The sequence below is a fragment of the Neomonachus schauinslandi genome, chromosome 1 (assembly GCF_002201575.2).
Source record: "Neomonachus schauinslandi chromosome 1, ASM220157v2, whole genome shotgun sequence".
Lineage (NCBI taxonomy): Eukaryota > Metazoa > Chordata > Mammalia > Carnivora > Phocidae > Neomonachus > Neomonachus schauinslandi.
The window spans coordinates 196,583,919-196,604,258 of record NC_058403.1 but is presented as its reverse complement, the minus strand read 5'-3'; the positions used below and the strand labels follow the sequence as shown (position 1 = coordinate 196,604,258).

The 20,340-nt window shown below is 44.2% G+C and overlaps 1 protein-coding gene across 3 annotated transcripts in view; it reads left to right on the top strand.

Annotated features, from left to right (window-relative positions):
- Positions 1-20,340, top strand: part of DAG1 (dystroglycan 1) — a 69,881-nt gene that overhangs the window by 27,710 nt on the left and 21,831 nt on the right. The window contains exon 1 of one of the 3 annotated variants that reach the window (XM_021686896.1): positions 14,270-14,316. The exons of the other annotated variants lie outside the window; for them this stretch is intronic. The gene's annotated coding sequence lies outside the window, so the exon portion shown is untranslated. Of the gene's footprint in view, positions 1-14,269; positions 14,317-20,340 lie in introns of those variants that run through there. 3 annotated transcript variants of the gene reach the window in all.

Here is a 20,340-nt window from a genome sequence, read left to right as displayed (position 1 = left end):
GTCAATGCTGGGCAGTGATGCAGTGTCCCAGCTTGTGGAGGAGAGGAGCCCAGAGCCGAGTGACCAGAGGTCAGGCGTGAGCCAGGAGTCATGGACAAGGCATTGGCCAAGCCTGGGGTAGGAGGGAGTGGAGAGATGACAGGTGAGGCAGGAGGCACCCAGGAGGTAGGAAGGGGGTAAGGATCCAGTGCACACTTTCTCAGGTCTTTGACCTATTTTTGAGCTTGACAGGAAGGCTGGGTCTTGACTCACGTCATTGGGTGGTAACAATGGGCCCATCTCCCATGAAAGACCGAGTGAAAGTAGGTGTCTGCCTGGGTCCTCCTGTCCCTTTCTTCCCAGTGTTCTTGGATGGACAGACTGGTCTAGGAAATAGAGGCCATACTCTGAGGCCTTGGCTTTCCCTGGTTGGTGCTGAACATTCTCCTCTACTCTGTCCAGGCCTTGCTGTTTGTCTCCCACTGAACCAGTCTGAGCTCAGGACCCAGGTGAATTAGGCCCTGTTCTGGCCCTCAGTGGACGCTCAGTCTAGTGGGGCAAGTTTTTATTGGGAAACAAGAGAAGCTCATATAATTTTTTTGAGACTTTAATCTTCTAAGTAAGAAGTAAAGATTTTTATTTATATTGTTCTTCGTGGAGAGATTGAAACACAAATGGAATGGAGTTGGAATTAAAGAGCAGGTAGGGGAAGGTAGGACAGTATTTGATACTGAGTAGATGGTCCAAATTTGTTGAATAAGTTATCAAGAACATATTCCTATCATGTATGTTCTTATTAGAGCAAGGTGCTTATGGAGAAAGAAAAGTAATTTTTGCAAAAGCAAACAGTACGTGTTTCTGTAATACTTATCCAGTGTCTTTCATCTAAGGAGCAAAACAGATACCAAGTATCATTATTTAATTTGCCAATTGTCCAAATTATATCTGTCCATGCTATTGATTATTGTTGTAGTTGGTGTTATTTTATTCTGTATTTGGGTGATGGGCATTGGGGAGGGTGTGGGCTATGAGCGCTGTGAATTGTGTAGGACTGTTGAATCACAGACCTGTACCTCTGAAACAAATAATACATTATATGTTAAAAAAAAAAAAAAGATAGTAGGAAGGGAAAAATGAAGGGGGGGAATCGGAGGGGGAGACGAACCATAAGAGACTACGGACTCTGAGAAACAAACAGGGTTCTAGAGGGGAGGGGGGTGAGGGGATGGGTTAGCCTGGTGATGGGTATTAAAGAGGGCACGTACTGCATGGAGCACTGGGTGTTATACGCAAACAATGAATCATGGAACACTATGTCAAAAACTAATGATGTAATGTATGGTGATTAACATAACATAATAAAATTAAAAAACAAGAATACATAAAAAAAGAAAAAAGTCTTCTGAGAACGAACTTAGATTTAGAGAGAGCACAAGCAGGGGAAGCAGCAGAGGGAGAGGGAGAAGCAGACTCCCCGCTGAGCAAGGAGCCCGATGCGGGGCTCGATCCCCGGACCCTGAGATCATGACCTGAGCCGAAGGCAGACGCTTAACCGACTGAGCCACCCAGGTGCCCCTGAACTTAGATTTATAAAATAAAAATTTTTTAAAAATTCTGTTGGCCAAAAAAACCGCTGTTGCCCCGTTGCACCCTCTGTTGCTCTGTTCTCTGGAGTGCTGGGACCTCTGATAGTCACTGACCTCTTGCCTGCCTCATGCCCAGAGGACAGTCACACCTGAGGTTTTGTTGGGCAGGACTGCTTCTTTCCTGTCGAGGGGTAGATGAAGTTAGAACATGTTCACTCTCCTTCAGAATGTTTTGGAAATGATTTATTTAAAGCCCACTGTGTCGAGGCCCATAAATGCTGTGCACTAACCATTGGCAGGCCTTGGTAGCCAGGCACTGCACTCAGTGTTGTGGAGTCACCCAGCAGGGCATGAGCCACGGGGAAGTAGCCAGTACCAGACAGGTGCACACTGGTCCTGTGTGAGGTGCGTAGTGAGTCGTGGAGGTGAGCCTTGTCACTTCCTTAGCTCCACGGTCAGTGACAAATTCAATACTAAGTAGTTAGTCTGTAAAAGCGAAAGATAGCTGAGATCACTGGATGCATTACAAGTAATCTAAAAAATGGATTTGCAGACTTTAAATTAGCCCTCTGTGAATTACTTATAGTTGCTTACTTTATAGGGTTACCCTCCCAGAAGCCGCTGCTCCGAATTGCAGCTTCACTAACGCTTGGGGTTTGAGAGGTGGAAACTCTGGTGTCAAGAGCATGCCGGGTGACTTCCTGCTGCTTCTTAGCCTTTGTGCATGTAGAGAGCTTGAGTAACTTTTTGAGGTGTCTGTGGATTATGAGAGCTTGATTACTTAAAAAAAAGAAAGAACTCTAGCTCTCTACATAAATAAACTGGTAACTGGTGAACAAATTTGCTATATTTTTAGTTCTTTGTCCTAAGGAACTCTGGATTTTCCTTTAAGCATTGGTTGAACATGGTTAATGATCTAAGGCCAGCAGAGGACTGGAGGGTGAAAATCATCTCTAAGGAACCTTTGGCTTCCTATTTGCTCCCTCTCCAATTCTGAGGGCAGGTTGCTGGGTGGGACACTTAACTTAGGTTGTAACACTCTGTGAGATCCTGAAGAGTTCCTACAGAGGGACTGACAGAGAGAGAGTGAGGGCTGTGGTTTTTGTGGTCATTTTCTCAACCAGGTAAGAAATGTCTCAAAGCCAACATGTCTTAACTGCCTCAGGATGAACAGTTTGGCAGGGGTGTGGAGGACACTCTCCCCCATTCCCTGTTGGTTGCGGCTTTCACTGTTTCATCTCTGCATTTCCCACTCTCCCATATAGAAATCGTATCAAGAGATAACTAAGGTGGAGGGACAAGTGTTGGGACAGAGGCCAAATCCTGTTTAATCAGTCAAGCTCTGCAGGGCGGCTTAGTCTGAGGAGATAGAATCAGGGCTCTCGGATGCTCGCTCTTGCCTGTGACCTCTCTACCTTCCTGGTCTTTCCTCTTATCAAGCAAGTTCTGAGCAGGTAGGGCAGCGTCTGTCCCCATGGCTCAGAGAGGGGCTAGCCAGTTAGGAGGTGTGTGTTGCCATGAAATCCCTGATAGTGTCCTCTTGATCCATGCATGAAAGAAATGCAAAGAGGAGGTTCTGGACTCTTAATTAGGTCTACTCCTAAGACCACAGAGCTTAAAAAAATAAATAAATAAGACCACAGAACTTCTGATTTAAGATTCACTGGACTGGTATACAGCGAGAGGACAAAGATAAATTTTCTGCTTACAGAAGAGGTCCTTTAAGTAGTCAACTCCCAGTGCAGATAACTACATGGAGACTGGGAAGGGCAGGGTGCCTATGTGGTCACTTTGTAAGTGTGTGTGTGTGTATAAAATGTGATCTCTACACCTAATGGGAGGCTCCAACTCATGACCCAAACGGAAATTATGAGTTGGCCACTTAACTGACTGAGGCGCCCCAGACCTGCACTCTTTTGATAAGATGGAAGATCCATTATACGTGGTGTGGTGGTGCCTGAGCTGGACACATTTCTCTAAATCTGAGAAGAAACGAGATTTAGATTCTCTCAGTCTCCTTGAGGAGCAGCCCAGCATCCTCTGCTGGGAAAGGCTAGCAATGCAGGCACTGACAGGACCTGGCCCAGAAGTTTTGCCCTCGCCAGTTCACTGTGGCAAGCCTGATTGTGAGGTCAGTGCGTCAGGCGTCCCTGTCCTGCTCAGCATTGGCCTTGCCTACTCCTCACTGCCTGATGATAGTGTAGCTGTGGCTTTGAGGAGCAGGAGTTCCAGAAGTCTGCAAGGCCATCTTTTGGCTGTTTTCTACAGCCTTCGGAAGCACACCTCTAAAACCTACCAGAGAAGTTTGTAATGATTTAGATTTTCTAGTTGTTGCAAGGCTGAGGTGGGTAGCAGGGCCAATTAGAGCCATATGTGGGAGGAAAGGAATTCAGCTAGCAAGAAAGCCTGAGCAAACGGAGTGGGTGCTAGTTGTGTCTTGTCCTTTTATAAACAGGGTTTGTTGGTCTGGCAGTTTCTGGCATGGTTGAAATATTCTTGAGGGTCGAGCCTTAAGAATGTGGCCCAAAACAAGAGCGTAGCCAAAGCAGGTCACAACTTTAAATACTGAAGGTTGAAGTATGTGCCTAGATAAACACTGGGTGCAGTGGCAGCCTTCCAGTGAAGGTGCAAGAACCCCCGTTCACCAGGGCGAGGGCACCCACTCCCAGCCCCTCTGTGTTGTGAGGCTGCTGGCACGGCCAAGGGCTGGGGTAAGGGGGGACCTGACTAGGGAGCTGGGGGTGCTGGGGCCACTTCGGTGTTCCCTCTGTTTTGGAGTCTGATGAGCCAATTAGGTCAGGAAAGCCAGCAGTCAGCACACTTCTTCTCAGCTTAATTCATCCAAGTCATTAGCATATTAGTTTTGAGTGATGGCACTTACTTGTAATCTTTTGTAGTATAATGGAAAAAATATCAGGAAACTCCGCTTTTAACTTCAGAGTGTGAAATCAGATGAAGACTGCTTTTGTGCTTAGTGAATCATTTGAGGGATTTAGTGGAAACCGGTTCCCTATACTTTGACGTCTGCCGAGGGCCTGCTTAGTGCTAAGCATCTACTGGGGGAGAGGGAAGCAGACGGCATGTTGCTGAGACCCCAGCAGTGGACCTCTTCTGCCTCCTTTCCTCTCTGGGCAGCCCTTGGCACCCGGCCTTGACACAGGCAGACATTGACCATCCTGCCCTCAAAACGTAGTCCCGCTCTACCTTCGTGCTGAGATGGAAAGGAGTTTGGATAGCCAGGGGAAGTCTGGGGAGTCAGAAGGAAACTTTTTAGTTCCAGTAAGCACCTACTTGGTGTTTCTAAATTTGCCGATTTATAATATATAAGTAGTTAGTTTTATTATCTCTTGTGCTTTATGACTTAGTAATGTGTGTAAATCTCAATTGAATATTTTTAATGATATTTGGGAACACTGCCTGCATAGCAGATGAAGCTTCACACCTGGCACAGGGTAGGTAGTCGGTAAATATGCACTGAAGTGTAATTATTGTTGGGCTGTCTTGAGATAATTGTAATTTGCTTTAGTTGGGTTCTTGGATGCCACACAGGTACCCGGATGTGATAATTCATTCTCACTTGGATTCTGCTGAGTCTGGCCGCCGACCTCTCACACTTATTCCCCACCTCCAACCCACCTCTTACTCCAGCTGCTACAGCCAGATTGTCCTTGTCTTTGGGCTCAGTTTACCCTTTTCTTTTATATATATATATATATATATATATATATATATATTTATTTATTTATTTAACACAGCGAGAGAGGGAATACAAGCAGGGGGAGAGTCAGAGGGAGAAATAGACTCCCTGCTGAGCAGGGAGCCGATGCGGGACTCGATCCCAGGACCCTGGGATCATGACCTGAGCTGAAGGCAGATGTTTAACGACTGAGCCTCCCAGGCGTCCCTCAGTTTACCCTTTTCTGTTCTCAGTGCCCAACCTGGGCATCGATAATTAAGACTGGACCTAAGCCTCATAAATGTTTTTTCTGAAGTCTAATTGGTGTGACTCTGAGTAATGTGTGTGTGTGTGTGTGTGCTGAGCAGAGAGCCTGATGCGGGGCTCGATCCCAGGACCCTGGGATCATGACCTGAGCCGAGGGCAGCCACTTAACCAACTGAGCCACCCAGGCGCCCGACTAATGTGTTTTTTAAAAAAATATTTATTTATAATTGTGGTAAAAATACGTAACCGAATTTACCATGTTACCCACTAAAGTTTTTTTTTTTTAATTGTGGCAAAAAACATCTAACAGAATTTACCATGTTAATCATTTTTAAGTGTACAGTTCAGTAGTGAGTAATGTTTAACAGCAAGCGTCATACTGAGGTCAGTGGAGTGTAGAATGAACTGTTTCTCAGTGAGTTTTGTCACAGAAGATGTGAAAAATTGACCCAGATGAAAAACCACCCAGATGAAAAACCACGGTCCAGTGGAGAATGGCCTGCAGCCCTGGGTTTTTGAGCCTTTTCCTTCCCTTCCTCTAGGACATGTTTGCACCTGAGTGAGTTTGTACCCAGGTATTAAACCTTTGCTTCCTTCCTGCCTTTATTGAAAAAAAACAAACCACCATCAGCAGAAACCATTGCCCTTCCTGCACCTCTGCTTTTGGTATCTGTGATAAGTGAGAATTTGCAAGAGTTTTCCAAGTTCAAAGCAGCTTTTCTAATAGATGATTGTGTAGTGCTTGCTTCTCAGAGGTAATTTTTTTCTTCCAAATGTTTTTACTTTAAGTGTCTTGCTATGTATGTAACCTTAGACTCCTTTGGTGGGTTCTCCAGCTCCCTGGTGGTGTCTCTGTGGGGCTGCCTCCAATACCTCTGGTGATATTCCCACAGCTCACAGGCCAGGAGGGAGCTTGCCTCATGTCAGGGAGTCCTCATCTGCCTCCGGAGCTGTGAGTTCTTTTGAGGTTACACCTTGAATCTTCACCAGTGACTTGGTTCAACATCTTTCTCATCTGATGCTAAAGAGTGAAAAAGGCCCGTTTTTAACTCAAAGCAGAGAAAGCTGCCTGTCTTTTTGGTATTTGGAGCCCAAATAAACAGTGACTTCACACTATTGTTTTCCATTGTGTGGAGTACATCCTGTTGGCCATCAGTTTGAGCAGTTTTAAACTGGTTAACCCTCCAGAATTTTTATATTAATGTTAGACTGACATTTGACATTTAATTTTAACTTCTGAGTGGACAAAAGCTTTTATTTTATTTATTTATTTATTTATTTTTGAGAGAGAGAGAGAAAGAGTAAGCATGCACCCGAGCATAGTGCTGGGTGGGGAGGGGCAGAGGGAGAGGCAAAGAGAAGACTCTTAAGCAGGCTCCACACCCAGCAAGGAGCTGAATGGGGTAGCTCAACCTAACAGACCCTGAGATCATGACCTGAGCCGAAACCAAGACGCCCAACCAATTGAGCCACCCGCTGCCCCTGGACAAAAGCATTTTTGCTAGATGGAACCTAAAGCAATTGTTTCAGTTGGTTTTGCTTTTGACTTTTTCAAAACCATTTGAAACAGGGACATGGGATTTTATTGTTTGTTTGGTTTAAAAAGATAGTCCCATTTTCCTTAAATGTTTTCATTACTACAGCGAATAGAAGCAGTTTGAGAGTTTAAGTACAGTTTTTAGGTAACCTAGCTATTGGAGAGTAGCAGTTCCTGGGAGTGGTGGGGTGGGCTCCCTCTGCCTTAGCCTCATTTTGTGTAGTTAGTAATGGATTGATTATTACAACTTTTCCTTCATTCTTAGAAAGCAAAAACTAGTAGGGAGCTGTTCTTTCAGAATTTTAGTTAAGATATCTTGGTTTCCTTCCCTGTGGGCTTTTCTGCATATGAGGAAACATTAAGTTTACTATGAATTGAGTTGGTGCCACATACGCATTTGTTCCTTGCATTTACTGAGTGGAAAGCATTTATTGACTGAACTTCCTGTGTGCATGGGGCTCTGAGGAGGCAGGCTGAGCAGAAGAGAGCTGCTTCTTTCCTGGAGCTGGGCTTCCAGTGGAATCTTCTAGTTCCCAGGGACCCGAGATACAGGCATATATCTGTATGTATATATATATATATATATGCCCCCCCCCGCCAAACAAGGCACGTACTTCAGTCACATATAGCTGGGGATTAGTATTGGTGACAGGAAGGGCCGGAAGGATTCTTTCTTTCCTGCTGAACTCGCCTCCTGCCCCCAAAGTTTGGGGTCCTTGCCTGTCACTGTATAATGCTTTTGATTCCCTAGTTGCGTCCCCTGCTGACTGACTTGGTAAACTTAAAATACGCTTGTCTCTAGGGCAAGTATTTGGTTTACAAAGGACACCACCTTTTAGGCATTGCTGAAAACTTGACTTTTTTTTTTGCCTATCACTGGAGAGTTCCCAAGGTCGCAGGTGGAGAAAGAAAGCATTGGCATGGCCATTGGGAGATGCAGGGGATTGCCGGCTCCAACCCCGACTAGATCTGGTTCCTGTGAGTGAGGACACTTAGCTGAGCTGAGTCTTGGGGTCTGGGGCCCCTGGGCTTCCCGTGCCCACAGACTGTCCTTTCTTTGTCGGGGGCCCATTGCCCAGGAGCTTGGTGGGAGGTGGCCCTGCTCAGATGGTCTTCCTGTTGCCCACAGCCAGTGCCGTGGAAGTGCTGCCGCAGTGGTGCTGTTAGGTGCTGAATGTTCACCTGGCGCAGAGAGGGCTGCCGTGGGTACCTAGGGTACTGTGGGGCCTGCTTCCCTAGTGCTGCTGGCTCTTGGGGTAGGAGTGCAGGCTTTTACCAAGAGAGGAAGGAGACGGCAGCCTGAGTGGCAGCTCTGGGATAGCAGTGTCCCAGAGGGCTGTGGCCAGGCTTTGCAGGCTATACCACTTTTAAGGTTTCTCTGCCCCCCTGGGGTGGAATGTCTAGAACTGAGGGGTGGAACTGCTGCTGCCTGCAGCTATGTCCATTTTTCACACTTTTTATCATGGCTGTTGAACATGTGTTTAGAGAGCCAGGGGCTTCATCAAGGCTCTGGGAAGGTCCCTCTCCACAGAGTTGTATTTCACCGGGATCGAGGGCAGCATTGAACTCAGACTTAGTGGCAGGCACTGCACTGGATACTGGTACAGAGGGAATGAGTTACCCATTCCCACTCCCCATTTTTCAGTAGATCTTCGGCAGCTTCTCTTAGCCAGATAGTGGTGAGTTCAGCTGAGACATAACACATTCTTGGGCTGCCCTGAGCACTTCCTGGTGCTCTAGAGGGTATAACGTGAGTGCACATACACAGTATTAAAATGAATGGCTGTGTCAGGAAGACTGGGTGATTCTGCCCGAGTCTTTCTCTGGTTCCTGAGCAACTTCTCTGTATTATGGCCACAGGCTCTGTGTGACCATGGTTGAATGTTACCTCTCTCGGGGCCTTGTTCCCTGAAAAAATGAGTAGGAGGATCTCTGGAGTGCCTCCATCTCTGAATAACCAAGTGTGTGAGTAAGAGACTATGGAAGAACCTTCCAATGGGATGTCCTAGTTTGGGTGTTTGAATGCAGCCTGCCAAGTTCCTAGCATGGGGAGATGTGACCCTTGCTTATAGGAAGGCAGCATCAGAAAGACACAGGCTGCTTTTTCCAAGTTTCCAAAAGCTCTTTTCTCCCCGGAGCATGGAACACCAACATATAGCAGTTGGAGTTGTGCCCTGGACATCGCCTGCTTGCTAAATGCAGAGGCACTTAGTCATACCCATGAAACAGATACCCCATGTCGTCATGTGTCCGCAGATAGCCAACTGAGCTTATGTTCTTGGTAGGACAGGGTGTGTCTCATAGTGTTGCTGTTTTCAAATAAGCTGAGAATTTTTTTTTTAAAGATTTTTGTTCATTTATTTGACAGAGTGAGAGAGCACAAGCAGGGGGAGCTGCAGAGGGAGAGGGAGAAACAGACTCCCCTGTAAGCAGGGAGCCCCACGTGGGGCTGAATCCCAGGACCCTGAGATCATGACCCGAGCCGAGGGCAGATGCCCAACCAACTGAGCCACCTAGGTGCCCCTAAGCTGAGAATTTTTAAGTGGAGAATCAGATTAGAAAAGTAAAAGATTAACTGTATCTAAGAAGTAGAAAAATAAGTAAAGAGTAAAGACAGGAAGAAGCTAAAAAAACAAAAACAAAAACCAAGTCCTGTATCCTCCCCATTCATTCTATTAGGTGTGTGTCTGGAACTTTGTGTGTGTTTGGTATACATTAGTGATTGCAACACATGTGTCCTTGCTGCTCCATAGCTTCCAGTCTTGTGGGGTGTTGGTTGAGCTGAGCACTTTACTAAGTAAGAGTTACAATGTATAAGAAAGGAAAGGCCATTAAGAGAAGCACTATGCAACAGTGAACTATAAAGTTACAATTTAAAATAGTATAAAATGGGTGCCTGGGTGGCTCAGTTGTTAAGCCTTCCGCACAGGTCATGATCCTGGGGTCCTGGGATTGAGCCCCGCATCGGGCTCCCTGCTCAGTGAACCTGCTTCTCCCTCTCCCACTCCCCTTGCTTATGTTCCCTCTCTCTGTCAAATAAATAAAAAAAAATTTAAAAAAAATAGTATAAAACAGAAGACCTAGGCAATTCTAAAATTAAGTGATAAAATAAGCTATAAAAGGGGTACACAGGCACAGACAGGAAACTGGGAGATACAAAAACACACACAAAAGAATTAAAAGAAAAACCATTAACTTGGGGCACTTGATAGGGATCTGAGAAGACCTCTATCCAGAGTACGGTGAACCTGCATTTTGAGGAGTCAGAGTGTTTCCTTCTTTGCCTTTCCTGGTGGAGGACCCTGCAGCAGTCACAGGGAGTTAAGTGGTTCTTGGAGCTGATGCCCACAGGACCCCAGCTTCTAAGTCCCTGGTCATTTGGTGTCCACTTGAGGAAGTGTAGCATTTAACACTGCTGGCAAGTCTGTGCTGGGCAAAAGTGACACAGCCAGATGGCTGGAAGGAGAAGTCCCTTTTGGGGAATGGGTCTGAAATCCCATGAGAACTGCCTGGTTACTTATGGCCTTAGGGTGGAACAAGTTAGTGGAAACAGGAAGGAGGACAATGTTATACCTTGTATTATTCAGCACTGATGAGAGGATGAGAGCATGCCAAATTATAAAATATCTTCACTGGCTTTCTAAGGTAGATAAATTTCAAATCCCTTTTCATGCCTTTGTAGAGCAGCTTCATGTGTTTTGTTCTGAGCCTTTAGGGAGCAAGTGCTGTCCTAGAAACTAGGAGTGTGTAAACTTGGGTGACATGGGCCCCAGGAGGTAGAGGTGGACAGAGATGGGGTTGATGGATGGGGTAGGGTTGGGGCAGGGCAGTAGCCCCAGGGGCTGGGATCTGGATGCCATTCAGAATATGCCAGACACATGAATGAGGACAGGGCTTTCCAGTCCTGAGAAGGTTGTGAAGAAGACAGAGCAAGATGTAGTGACTGTTTTAGGATTTTTATTAGTTTGAGATAACAGTACTCAGCCAAGCCCTTCACCTTCACATGTTTCAAGTCTTCAGCAAAGAACATAGACTAACATTACACATAACTTGAGTATCTGCCACCCAGCTTTGTCATACCTTAATGTTCTATTGTATTTTTTTTTTTAAGATTTATTTTTTTAGAGAGAGCGCATGGCGCTGAGTGGGGAGCCTGACGCAGGGCCTGATCCCATGACCCTTGAGATCATGACTGGAGCTAAAACCGAGTCAGACACTTAACTGACTGAGCCACCCAGGCACCCCTGTTCTGTTGTATTTTTGTAAGATCCTATTTTAGGAAATAAAGCAGTTACAAATTTGGAGATCCTTGTGACCCCACCTTTTCTCATGCCCCTTTTAGAGCTGTACCTACTTCCTTCATGCCTCGACTGCCTCTTTAACCCCTGGCAACCACTAGTCTATTATCCATTTCTATAATTTTGTCACTTCAAGAATATTATAAAAATATAATGTATGGGGGCGTCTGGGTGGCTCAGTTGGTTAAGCAGCTGCCTTCGGCTCAGGTCATGATCCCAGGCTCCTGGGATCGAGCCCCGCATCGGGCTCCCTGCTCAGCGGGAAGCCTGCTTCTCCCTCTCCCAGTCCCCCTGCTTGTGTTCTTGCTGTGTCTCTGTCAAATAAATAAATAAAATCTTTAAAAAAAAATATGTATGTAATACATATATATGATGTATGTATAAAAATATAGTATGTAACCTTTTAGGATTAGCATTTTACACTCACCATAATTCCCTTGAAATTCATTCACTTTGTCTAGTGTATCAATAGTTTATTCCTTTTTATTGCTCATTAGTATTCCGTGATACGGATATACCACAGTTCGTTTACCCATCCATTGAAGGACATCTAGGTTGCACTGCAGTTGAAAAGCTATTTTCCCCCATTGAATTGCTTTTGTATCTTTCAGAAATCAGTTGGGCATTCTTGTTTTGTTTTTTTGTTTTTTTAAGATTTTATTTATTTATTTGACAGAGACACAGCGAGAGAGGGAACACAAGCAGGGGGAGTGGGAGAGGGAGAAGCAGGCTTCCCGCCGAGCAGGGAGCCCGATGTGGGACTTGATCCCAGGACCCTGGGACCATGACCTGAGCTGAAGGCAGACGCCTAACGACTGAGCCACTCAGGCGCCCCTGGGCATTCTTGTTTAAATCTATTTCTGGATTCTGTGGGTGCCTGGGTGGCACAGTAGGTTAAGTGTCCAATTGTTGGTTTCGGCTCAGGTTGTGATCTCAGGGTCATGGGATCGAGCCCCGCAGCGTTCAGCACAGAGTCTGCTTGAAAGACTCTCTCTCAAATAAAAAAAAAAAAATCTTTCTGGATTCTCAGTTCTGTTCCATTAATTTATGTGTTTGTCTCTCTACTAATACGGTCTTGGTTATTGTAGCTTGCTAAATTTTGATATTAGGTAGAATAATTCCTCTTTTTCAAAATTGTTTTTTGGCGGGTGCCTGGGTGGCTCAGTTGGTTAAGCGACTGCCTTCGGCTCAGGTCATGATCCTGGAGTCCCAGGATCGAGTCCCGCATCGGGCTCTCTGCTTGGCAGGGAGTCTGCTTCTCTCTCTGAACCTCCCTCCTCTCATGCTCTCTATCTCATTCTCTCTCTCAAATAAAAAAAAAAAAAATCTTTAAAAAAAATTGTTTTTTGGCTATTGTAGTTCCTTTGCCTTTCCATATAAATTTTATTTTTTAAGATTTATTTGAGAGAGAGAGAGCATGAGCAGGGAGGAAGGGCAGAGGGAGAGGGAGAAGCAGACTCCCTGCTGAGCAGGGAGCCCGATGTGGGGCTCCATCCCAGGACCCTGGGATAATGACCTGAGCCGAAGGCAGATGTTTAACTGACTGAGCCACCCAGGTGCCCTCCATATAAATTTTAGAATGGTCTTGTCTATGTATACAAAATTTCTTGCTGGAATTTTGATAGGGATCGCATTAAACCTTGAATTAGTTTCCTAGGGCTGCTGTAAAAAATTACCACAACTTTAGTGGCTTAGAGGAATATACATTTATTCTCTCATCGCTCTGGAGGCCAGAAGTCCAAAATCAAGGAGTTGGCTAGGGCTGTATTCCCTGTGGGCCCCGGGAGGAATTTATTCCTTGTCTATTCTACTTTCTGGTGACTGGTGGCATTCCTTGGCTTGTGGCCATATCACTCAAATCTTTCCTCAATTTTCACATCCCCTTCTCCCTCCATGGTGTGTATAATCTCCCTCTGCCTCTTTCGTATAATGACAATTGTGGTTGGATTTAAGGCCCACCTGGGTAATCTCCCTATGTCAACATTCTTTTTTTTTTTTTTTTTAAGATTTTATTTATTTATTTGACAGAGAGAGACACAGCGAGAGAGGGAATACAAGCAGGGGGAGTGGGAGAGGGAGAAGCAGGCTTCCCGCTGAGCAGGGAGCCCAATGTGGGGCTCGATCCCAGGACCTGGAATCATGACCTGAGCTGAAGGCAGACGCTTAACGACTGAGCCAACCAGGCGCCTCCCCCATGTGAAGATTCTTAATCAATCTGGGAGACTCTTCCTATAAACTAACGTTTACAGATTACATGGTTTAGGACCTAGTATCTTTGGGTGGCCATTATTTAGCCTATTACAAATCTGTATAACAGTTGGCAAGAATGGACACCTTTACTGTGTTGAGCCTTTCAACCATTAACACAATATGTCCCTTTGTTTGTTTAGATCTTCTTTGATTTCTTTCACCAGTGTTGTATAGTTTCCAGCATATGAATCCTGTATATGTTTTGTTAGGTTTGCACCTAGGTATTCATTTTTTGAGTGATTGAAATGGTATTATATTTTAAATTTGGTGTCTACATGTTCATTTCTAGCATGTAGAAATACAAGTGATTTTTGTATGTATATTTTGTATTCTGTGATCTTGCTAAACTCATTTATTTTAAGATCTTGCTTTGTAGATTCCTTGGGATTTTCTGCATGGATAATTATGTTATCTGCAAGTAGGAACAGTTTTATTTTTTCCTTTTTTTTTTTAAAATTTTTTTCCTTTCTGACCTATATGTCTTTGTTTCCTTTTCTTGCCTTATTATTGCTGTCTAGAACTTCTAGCACTATGTCAAATAAGAGTGTAAGAGCAGACATCCTTGCCTTGTTTCTGATCTTAAGGAGAAAGCATTCAGGCTGTTATCATTAAGTATAATGTTTGCTGTATGTTTTTTGTAGATGCTCTTTATCAAGTCAAGAAAGTCCCCTCTATTCCTGCGTTTCTGAGTGTTTATCACAGATGGGTGTTGAATTTTTTCAGGTACTTTTTCTGCATCAGTTGATATGATTATGTGATTTTTGTTCTTTAGTCTGTTAGTATAGTGGATTATGTTGATTGATTCTCAAATATCGAACTGGCCTTGCATCCCTGGAATAAGTACCACTTGGTCATGGTCCGATATAATTCTTTTTATTTGCTAAATTCTATTTGATAAAGATTTTATTTTTAAGTAATGTCTACACCCAGTGGGGCTCAAACTCACAAACTTGAGATTAAGAGTTGCATGCTGTACCGACTGAGCAAGCCAGGTACCCCTGATAAGTTTTGTTACAGATTTTTGTGTCTGTTCATGAGTGATATTGGTCTGTATCCTTACCCTCCTCTTTTTTTTTGGTACTGTCTTTGATTTTGATATCAGGGTAATGCTACCTTCATGAAATGAATAGGGAGGGGCGCTTGGCTTGGCTGGCACAGTTTGTAGAACATGTGACTCTTGATCTCAGGGTCATGAGTTCAAGCCCCATGTGTGGCATAAGAGTTTACTTAAAATTTAAAAAATAATAAAAAAAATAAAATGAATAGGGACGTGTTCCCCTTTCTACTTTCTGGGAAAGATTATGTAGGATTAGAGTTAATTCTTCTTTATTTTATTTATTTATTTGACAGAGAGAGACACAGCGAGAGAGGGAACACAAGCAGGGGGAGTGGGAGAGGGAGAAGCAGGCTTCCCACGGAGCAGGGAGCCCTATGTGGGGCTCGATCCCAGGACCCCGGGATCATGACCTGAGCCGAAGGCAGACGCTTAACGACTGAGCCACCCAGGCACCCCTCTTCTTTAAATATTTGGTAGAATTTGGTAATGGAGACATTTGGGTCTGGAGGTTTCTTTTTGTGGGAGCTTTTATTTTTTATTTTATTTTTTTTAGATTTTATTATTCATTAGAGACAGAGAGAGAGGCAGAGGGAGAAGCAGGCTTCCTGCAGAGCAGGGAGCCCAACACAGGGCTCGATCCCAGCACCCTGGGATCATGACGTGAACCGAAGGCAGACGCTTAACCCACTGAGCCACCCAGGCACCCCTTTGTGGGAGTTTTTAAATTACAAATGCAAATTCCTTAATAGTTTCCTTAATAGAAATTGTTTGTATGATATTGGGTGAATTGTGGTAGTTAGTATTTTTTTAAGGAATTGGTCTGTTTTGTTTTGATTTGTCAAATCTTTTTTTTTTTTAAGATTTTATTTATTTATTTGAGAGAGAGTGAGAGCAGGAGCTGGGAGAGGAACAGAGGGAGAGGGAGAAGCAGAACTCCCCGCTGAGCAGGGACCTGACACAGAGCTCGATTCCAGGACCCTGGGATCATGACTCAAGCCAAAGGCAGACGCTTAACCTGCTGAGCCACCCAGGAGCCCCAGATCTTTTTTATTATCTTTTTTTTTTTAAAGTAATCTCTCTGCCCAATGTGGGACTCAAACTCAGGACCCTGAGATCAAGAGTCACATGATCTACCAACTGATCTAGCCCCTCCTACTTATTATTGTTTTGGTATCTGTGGATCTATAATGATATCCTGTTTGATTCCTGATATTGGTAATTTGTGTCTTCTCTTTTTTGTCAATCTTACTAGAGATTTGTCAATTTTACTAATCTTTTCAAAGAATCAGGTTTTTTTTCATTGATTTTTCTATTTTTTTTTTTTTTTAATATTTTAGTTATTTGACAGAGAGAGACACAGCGAGAGAGGGAACACAAGCAGGGGGAGTGGGAGAGGGAGAAGCAGGCTTCCCGTGGAGGAGGGAGCTGATGTGGGGCTCAATCCCAGGACCCTGGGATCATGACCTGAGCCGAAGGCAGACGCTTAACGACTGAGCCACCCAGGCGCCCCTCTATTTTTGTTTTTAATTTCATTGATTTCTGCTCTTTATTCTTTCTTTCCTTGTGCTTGCTTTTGGTTTATTCTGCCCTTTTTTTTTTAAAGGTTATTTTGGCAGGAGCATAACATTATTGGTTTGAGGCTTTTCCTTTTTTTCTGGTGGATTCAGTGCTATAAGTTCATCTCTAAACACTGCTTTAGCTGTGTTCCACAAATTTTAACATAACCCACAAGTGTATTTTTATCTTCATTCAGTTCAGTATAATTTATTTCCATTGATATTTCCTCTCTGACCCAAAGATTGTTTAGAAGTATGTTGCATAGTTTTTGAGTGTTTGGAGATTTTCCTAATTATCCTCCTGTTACTGATTTCTAGTTTGATTCCATTGTGGTTAGAGAACACATTCAGTGTTAGTTCATTTCTTATAAGTTTGTCAGGGTTTGAGTTATGGCTCCACATATGGTTTATTTGGATATATGTTCCGTGGACATTTGAAAAGAATGTATGTTCTGCTGTTGTCAGGTGGAGGTCTCTATAAATGTTGATTAGATCAGGCTGATTGATATTTTTGAACTCTTTTGTACCCTTGCTGATTTTCTTTCTAGTTGCTCTCAATTGTTGAGAGTGTGGTGTTGAACTTTCCAAAACTAGAATTGTGGATTTGTTTATTTTTCCTTTTAGTTCTATCAGTTTTTGCTTCACAAATGTTATAGTTTTGTTGTTTGGTACATGTACATTTAGGATTGTTACTCTTGGTAGCTTGAGCCTTTTATCATTATATAATTTTCCTCTGTCTCTGGTAATTGTCTTTGCTCTGAAGTCTACTTTATCTGATATTGATAGAGCCTTTCTTGCTTTCTCTTTTTTTTTTTTTTTAAAGATTTTATTTATTTATTTGAGAGAGAGAGAAAGAGAGAGAGAGAGCATGAGGGGGGGAGGGTCAGAGGGAGAAGCAGGCTCCCTGCCGAGCAGGGAGCCCGATGCGGGACTCGATCCCGGGACTCCAGGATCATGACCTGAGCCGAAGGCAGTCGCTTAACCGACTGAGCCACCCAGGCGCCCATCTTGCTTTCTCTTAATTAATGTGTGCATGTTGTGTCTTTTTCTGTTCCTTTACTTTCTACCCACCTATCCTTGTCATCTCGGTATTGTCATTTATTGATTGTCTTCTTTAAATTCAGTTTGAGATCTTCCTGGTTCTTGGTATGAGTGATTTTTTTTTTGAGAGGGAAAGAAGGGGTGGGGGGGGGGGGGGGGGGGGGAGCAGAGGGAGAGGTAGAGAGAATCCCAGGCAGGCTCCACACCTAGCACAGAGCCTGATGTGGGCTCAGTCCCACAACCCTGAGATCATGGCCTGAGCTGAAACCAAGAATTGGATGCCTAACCAACTGAGCCACCCAGGCACCCCTGATGAGTGATTTTTGATTGAAACCTGAACAATTTTGTATTTTGTTCTGAAACTCTGATTTTTTACCTGGCTTTTTCTAATACTCTGGCAGGGGACTGGTGAGGGAGGTACTGCCTGATTACTGGGAAGTAGAGGTAGAAGTCCAGGTTCCTTACGCAGCCTTTTTTTTAATTGAAGTGTAATTAACATACAGTATTCTATTAGTTTCAGGCGGACAACATAGTGATTCAGCAGTTCTATACATTCCTCTGTGCTCACTGTGATAAGTGTAGAGTCACCATCTGTCACCAAACACTATTACAATATTATTGACTATATTCCCTATGCTGTACTTTTTATCTCCACGACTTACTTGTTTTATAACTGGAAGTTTGCACCTCTTTTTTTTAAAAGATTTACTTATTTGAGAGAGAGCAGTGTGAGCCTGGGGGGCAGGGGGGGGGGCGGGTAGGGATGAGGGCTGAGGCAGAGGGAGGAGAGAAGCCGACTTCCTGCTGAGAGCGGAGCCCCAGTTCGGGGCTTGATCTCAGGACGCTGAGATCAGACCTGAGCTGAAATCAAAAGTTGGAGGCTTAACCGACTGAGCCACCCAGGGGCCCCATGTTTGTACCTCTTAATCACCTTTATCTGTTTCACCCATCCTCCCACCCACTTCCCCTCTGGCAGCTACCAGTTTGTTCTATTTAAGAGTTGGATTTTGTTTGTTTGTTTGCCCCACTCAGCCTTTTTTGACACCTGAAGCCTGGTGAAGTGTTTGTTAACTGCTGGGTAGGGGTGAGAATTCTCGTTCCCTCTTTACCATTGAGCAGTGGTTAACGTTCTGACACTAGTTCTTCTCTGACACCAGCACTGCAGGAAGTGGGAGATACTCCTTGTTACTCTTCGGATGGGCATAGAAATCTAGGTTTGGTTTCCACAGACACTGAGGGACTAGAGAAGTAGGCCAGGTGGTGCATTGTTACTGGCCAGTGGGGGTAAAAGTCCCAGCTCCCTACTTGGCCTTCTCTGATACCACCCCAGTGGGGATGTTAGGGAGCCTTATTACAGCCTCATGAGGGTGGAAGTCTAAGGCTCTCCATTTGGCCTTTGGGTGGGAGTGGGGCCATAGTTTTTTCTGTGGTGTTTGGCTAGAATAGAGCTGTTACTGTCTAAATGTTTTCTGTCTTGCTATGCTACCCCCTTCCTGCTCCTTTGGCTAAAGAGAGCAGACTTTTGTTGGGACTCTCTTTTGTATCATCTGTTGGCATTTCTGGGTTGCCAGCATCTTCAGCTCCAAATCTGGGATGTTTGAGTGAAAAAGAAAACCCAGGGAACTCACCACTGTGTCTTTCCTTAAGTCCTGAGGTACCTCACTGGTCTGCCTTCTTCTCTTGACTTTTTAGAGTCTCGTGTTTATATATGATGTCTAGGATTTTTTGTTGTGTTTAGTGGGAAACTAGGGGAAAAATATGTCTACCTCATCTTCTTAGATGTGGAAGTCCAGTTTTTTTCTTTTATGCTTTTTTATGTCTTGTTAAATGAAATCCTTTCTTACCCTGACATTCTACTATATTCTAAAATTTTGGGGCGCCTGGGTGGCTCAGTCAGTTAGCATCTATCTGCCCTCAGCTCAGGTCATGATCCCAGGATCAGCTCCTTGCTCAGCAGGGGGCCTGCTTCTCCCTCTGTCTCTGCCACTCCCCCTGCTTGTGCTCTCTCTCTCTCTGTGTCAAATAAATAAGTAAAATCTTAAAAAATAACTAGGGCTAGGTATAACTGCTGTTTATAAAGTTATTTTCATAGAAAAATACTTATAAATCAGGGGCACCTGGGTGGCTCAATTAGTTAAGCGTCTGCCTTCGGCTCAGGTCATGATCTTGGGTCCTGGGATCAAGCTCCACATCTGGCTCCCTGCTCAGCAGGGAGCCCTGCTTCTCCCTCTGCCTGCCGCTCCCCCCCTGCTTGTGTGCTGTCTCTCACACAAATAAATAAAAATCTTAAAGAAAAAAATAAAAAATTTGAAGTTCTGTTTTTTACATTTGTATATCTAATTCACCTGGGTTTTATCTTATTTATGATGGAGAAGTGAGGGAGGACCTTAACTGTACTTGATTTTCTTCATAGATGGCCACTGGTCCTGGTGCCTTTGAACAGCTCCTTTGCAAGCTGATTTTGGGCTCTCTGGTTCCACAGTCCACTTCTACTCTGCCGCTGTAATGCTGCCTTAAATATAAGTAGCTTGGGCGCCTGGGTGGCTCGGTTGGTTAAGCGACTGCCTTCGGCTCAGGTCATGATCCTGGAGTCCCGGGATCGAGTCCCGCATCGGGCTCCCTGCTCGGCAGGGAGCCTGCTTCTCCCTCTGACCCTCCCCCCTCTCATGTGCTCTCTCTCATTCTCTCTCTCTCAGATAAATAAAATCTTTAAAAAATAAATAAATAAAATCTCTTTAAAAATAAATAAATAAATAAATAAATAAATAAATAAATAAATAAAAGTAGCTTTATGATAAGTCTTTGTTTGGTAAGCTAGGACTCCCAACCTTCAAAATTATTTTACTTGGGTTTTGGCTGTCTCATGAATTTTAGTTCAAAAACAACATAGGAACAGGAATGGCAAAATCAATAGCAAAAAAAAAACAACAAAAAAACCCCCAGCCATTTTGGAATTGGCTTGGATTCGCATTCACTTTACAGTACACTGCCCACTTCAGTGACCTTGTTTTTTTTTTAGCAATATTATTTACTTTGCATTACCCCAGTCAAAAAAATACCATGTGGCCCCTCAGCAGCTTGGCTCAGGGCAGG